This window comes from Nannospalax galili, unplaced genomic scaffold (assembly GCF_000622305.1).
Source record: "Nannospalax galili isolate Female #2095 unplaced genomic scaffold, S.galili_v1.0 scaffold13150, whole genome shotgun sequence".
Taxonomy (NCBI): Eukaryota; Metazoa; Chordata; class Mammalia; order Rodentia; family Spalacidae; genus Nannospalax; species Nannospalax galili.
Window position 1 is genome coordinate 8,407 of NW_008327181.1, and position 5,219 is coordinate 13,625.

The 5,219-nt window shown below is 50.0% G+C and overlaps 1 long non-coding RNA gene across 1 annotated transcript; it reads right to left on the reverse strand.

The window, feature by feature from the left end:
• Nucleotides 1–1,283: 1,283 nt before the first annotated feature.
• LOC103749928 lies at nt 1,284–4,624 on the reverse strand. Its single transcript, XR_606811.2, has 3 exons — nt 4,513–4,624; nt 3,844–3,932; nt 1,284–1,430 (listed from the first exon to the last, which is right to left on the reverse strand). It is a non-coding gene; the product is annotated as an uncharacterized LOC103749928 (long non-coding RNA).
• Between the last annotated feature and the right edge of the window lie 595 nt (nt 4,625–5,219).

The following is a 5,219-nucleotide window of genomic DNA, read 5'->3' on the forward strand; positions in this document are numbered from 1 at the left end:
ACGTGCTCCTTGAACCAACCAAAATGTATCTTCTGTATCTCCTCCCCCCCTTTGTCTAAAACCTATAAAAGGCTCCACTCTCCCTTACTCTGGGCTCTCAGCACAGATCTGTTGAGTTGGTGAGGTCTGAGAGCCTGAGCTTAAGCCCGAATAAACCATAAACCTTTACTTTTGCATTTTGGTGTGTTGGGTCCTCGGTGGTCTTTTTGGGGCCCAGTGGATGGGGTACAACATTTGCGGTCTCGTCCAGGATCCCCCTAGAGACCTCCGAGAGGAACCGACCCCAAAATGTTTGTGATCAATGGGCCAGGTAAGTTTTTGTAATGCTGTGTTTGTCCGCCTGTCTTTTCTATACTTTCCCTTTTTTATACTTTCCCTTCAGTCGTGGCCATCTGATCTCAGTTTTTTGTCACTGAAATGCTAGCAAGGTGACCTGGAGGATACGGGAGACATCCCCATCCTCGTCGGGGTGGGTGCTCCTCATAGGACACCCCACCAGGACACTAGTCTATCTGAAACCTCAGAGGGCCTCACGACCCTGTTGGAACACGCACGTCCTATCCATATGGTCTTTGGCATAATCAAGCCAGGGGACTCACATGGCCAAGAGTCCAGATCATCTGAAAGCCACGGCAGCTTATTCTGGGCCCTCTGTTTGTCCGTGTCGTTCTTGTGTCTTGTGTCCTTTGTTCTAATTACTTTGTTGATGAAATGGACAGGACTGATAAATACTATGGGCAATACCCCATCTTCCCCTCTGGATCTTACTCTAGTCCACTGGGGAGACGTTAAGATGATTGCCCATAACAATAGTGCAGATGTAAAGAAGAAGAAATGGACAACTTTATGTTCGGTTGATTGGCCCTCCTTCAATGTAGGATGGCCCCCTGAAGGGACTTTTAACCTGAGTCTGATTTCCAGAGTAGAGGACCATGTCTTCTGCCCATGTACGGGCCACCAGGACCAGATCCCATACATCGTAACCTGGTGGGGCCTCATCGAGCGACCTGACGGCCCCCTGCCTGCGTCAAGTCCTTTCTTCCCCCGATTAACCTTGCTGCCCCCCACCTTTGCAGGTCCTCCCTCTCAGGCCAAAGGCAGCAGAGAAACCCATTCTCCAGGGAGGTACGGAGGAGAGCGACATCTTTCCCCCATCCTACTCCCCTCAGATGGGCGTCCGTGCTAGTGTGTAAGCAGTCTCTGGAGGTCTGTAGGAGAGAAACAAAGACAAGACCCTGCAGTATTTGAGATACAGCCCGTTGTATCTCAGCAAGATGGCAAGCTCTAACCAGTGCCCTGTCCACCACTCTCAACCCGTGCCCAACAAAGGAGTCAGTGCGAGGTGCTGCGTGCTCTCAGGGTCAGCAGATGGTGCTCTTCTCAGGCTGTCCACTTAGGCCCTTGTACTGGCCTTCTTTCCTCTGGGAAATCTGAAAACCAAGGTTTTCATTAAAAATTAGAAAGTATTCAGTTGTCTGTCACCCTGTAACCCACCACCCCTTTTCCATGATCTGACCTAGAGAACATCAGAACATCACCTCTTTACCCATCTCCCATCCAGGGTGTTGGGGCTCAAGTTGAAGCTCCTGCCCCTGGCCCCTCCAGGTGAGACTGGCCTGAGGCTTTGTCCCTTGCTGAGTGTGGTCCCAGGTGTCTTTCCCTGGTGACCCCAGCATGCCTTGGAGGCCACAAAGCAACCTTCAGGTGTCAGAAAGGAAAATAGGTCAGACTACTTTATGGGAGACACTGCAGAAAATAAGCTAAGCAGGATATGCTAGAGTGTGGGGTCTAGGAGGGGGAGGGATCTGATTCATCCTTGACCCCACTGCAGAGCCTCTGGGTCTATTCAAAAGTGGGAATGTGGCAGGAAACAATGGGCCATGTGGAGAAAAGCCCTCAGTGTCAGAGGAAGGCACCTCAGTGGTTTTCCATCCACAGTTCCCCGCCCTCTGCCATACTTCTTACCGGCTCCTTCCCTAAATTCAACTGACAAACACTTCAGATCTCACCCTGGCTCTGATCAAAGGACAGTCGGCCTCACCTTGCACATGTCTGGATACACTGGGGAACAGCGGGACCACGGCACATGCCACCTTCATGTGGCTGTTGTGAAGCAGTGGAGCAGGGTAGTAAGAGGAGGCAGCAGCAAGCTGAGTTGTTGGGACATGGAGGCATTTCCAAGAGGGGAAGTCATATGAAATATGAAATTTGCAGGGACTGTCAAAGTGTTCCTATGGCTTTAAAATTATGTTGGTGAATTAAGCTGAACTCCGAGCATTATGTCTGGAGAGCCTTGTGTCTCAGGAGAAAGTTTGTGCAAGAATGCCTGCTGAGGAGCTATGTCCGGAATGCCGGTACTCCCCTGGTTTCTCAGGAGACATGCTGATCTCCCGAGAATACATGTTATGGAGATAACACTGTCTTGCTCATTATATTTAGCAGAAGTGTTATAGTTCAGACACTTTATTATTGTTCAGTGTTCTGCAAACATTGGCGGTAGTTCCCACGAGCATGAAAATAGAGCATGAAAATAAAAGCAGACCTGCTGGTGTTGTCGCACCCCTGTGTGAAGAAGCCACAGGAGTGCCCTGGTTCTGGTTAATTAACAGTTCTGTGGTTATCCCTTCAGGCTCTGTGGCTGCTCCCTGGTGGCCACAGAAATTACCTGGTTTCAAAATGCGAATCCTCTTCATTTCCACAAATCTTCACTAGTGTCAACTTGGGACAAGCAATATGGGGAGGAATCTCTCTGTCTCTGTCTCTTTGTCTCTGTCTCTTGTCTCTGTCTCTCCCTGTCTCTCCCTCCCTCGTGTGTGTGTGTGTGTGTGTGTGTGTGTGTGTGTGTGTGTGTGTGTGTGTGTGTGTGTGTGTGTGTGTGTGTGTGTGTGTGTGTGTGTGTGTGTGTGTGTGTGTGTGTGTGTGTGTGTGTGTGTGTGTGTGTGTGTGTGTGTGTGTGTGTGTGTGTGTGTGTGTGTGTGTGTGTGTGTGTGTGTGTGTGTGTGTGTGTGTGTGTGTGTGTGTGTGTGTGTGTGTGTGTGTGTGTGTGTGTGTGTGTGTGTGTGTGTGTGTGTGTGTGTGTGTGTGTGTGTGTGTGTGTGTGTGTGTATGTTCCAGATATAAAAAGTATGGAGGACTGCAGTCCAGATGGCTCATGGTGCAAAAAAACACAGGTTAAGAGACTGGTACTGTGGAGTTATTAAGGTCTGTGGATCTGGGGGAGGGGCACTATCCAGTAGCCAGAACACTCCCCAGGGTTGTACCACAGTCAATGGACTCATCTGTCCCTGTCCATTCTACCTTCCCACCTGGGCTCCTGATGGACACACCTGCATCTCAGGCCTCTGTTGCTGTCTCCAGCCTGATCAGCAATCTTACACCAAGGACACACACACACACCACACACAAACACACAGTCCAAAAGGTCAGGCCACTGTGGTCTTCTTCCTGTTTCCTTTAATGACCCAGAAGCCCATCTGAAGGCTGGAGGTGGGCTGATCTCCCTAGGCATCTTTAGGCCCTTGGGGGTTGGTCTCCATAGTTTCCTTGATGATCACCAGCACTCTGTGGAGGCCCTCAAAGTTTGTGAGCCCTGCAGAAGGCTTCACTGGGCTGGACCCATTCTGGTCCACTGCCCATCTTAGAGCCGCCTGCAGCCGAGTGTCAGGAGGACCATGAACTCAGACCTCGATCCTAGAATCGTCCTTCATTCCTCTGGGTCCCAGGTGCCCTGAGAAGGTTGCTGTCCCCTCCCTCTTTTCTCTGCAGACATGAGGGCATTTTGTCCTTTCAGTTAGCTATGTGGATACAGCATCCTGCTGGCACACAGCAACTTGCAATTCTTACCTGGCTCTCACCTGTAGATGCAGACATCCATTCCCGGCTGCTCTCCTGTCTGGATTCAGCATCCAGGGAGCTCAGTGGCTCCAACATCACTTGAAAACAGACAGGATAAAGTGAGTCTCTTAGTGGAAATAGGCAGGACTCACTTATCCCTGATTGTGCTGACCCTGTGTTAGGATCGTTCCTCAAGCTGATTCCTCCTCAGTGATCCTCTGCTGACTCCCAGCAACCCTTTCCCCCCATCCTCCCCTGTCCTCAGATCACCATCCTCTGCTACCTACATGGAGTTCAAGTTCCTCAGGACTCAGGGAAGAAGGATGACTACAATGGGATTTGCTTTTTGGGGTGATGATATATTGTTACCTACCTCACAAGTGTGTATATTTATTATTTGTGACTTTGAAAAAGACATGATTTAGGCCAGCAAGGTAGTGCAGTGAATGAAGATGCTTGCCGCCAGGGCTGGAGACCACAGTTCTTTCCTTAGAGCCCACATGGTGGGTTCTAAGGAAACCAATTTGACTCCTGCAAATTGTCCTTTGACCACCACACACACACACACACACCACACACTCACACCCCCCCAACACCAAACAAACACAGAAGTGTTTTTCTTTTAAAGAAAAGGACATTAGCATAAACGCAGAAGTGCATTGTAGCCACTCCACCTACCTGTTTTTGCCACTGTCTCCCTGGTCCTCATCCCTGTCTACAGCTTTGTTTTTTCCTACATGCTGCCCCGCCTGGGCAGGCATGCAACAGCAGCACAAATTCCTTAAACAGTGTGTAACTCTTTTCTTCAAGCCCTTCCAGATCCTCCTTCTTAGAGGGGCTCTAGGCACAGCCTTGCGCTGACGACTGAAGTGCTCCTGAGGTGAGCTTTGTGGGGCAGGTGAGCTTTGTGGGGCAGGTGAGCTTTGTGGGGCCAATGAGCTGCTGTCTTTGTATTGATTGGTACTGTTCTCCATTTCAGTTTCCTCCCTGGAGATGAGAAGTGATCTATCCTGGGAGGATGTGCTGTTCTTTGAGTTGGGAATGACAGCTCTGGTCACGTCCTGGAGCTGCCCGCTAACATGCTCTTGAGGTGTTTCTGTTGGGGATGAGTTGTTGTCTCTGTTATGAGTGGTGATGTTCTCACACAGGGCTCCTTCCCTAGTGAAGAGATGTGCTGTGTGCTGTGAGGAGGTGCTGCTCTTACAGGTGGGAGTGACAACAGTGGTAACTTCCAGGGGTTGCCCATCAATGTGCTCCTGAGATATTTCGGTGGATGATAAATTGCTCTGTTTGTCACCCATGCTGGTATACACACAGAAGGATTCCTTCCAGGATAACTGAGGTGACATATCCTGTGGAGACATGCTGTTCTTTGGGTGTCAGTG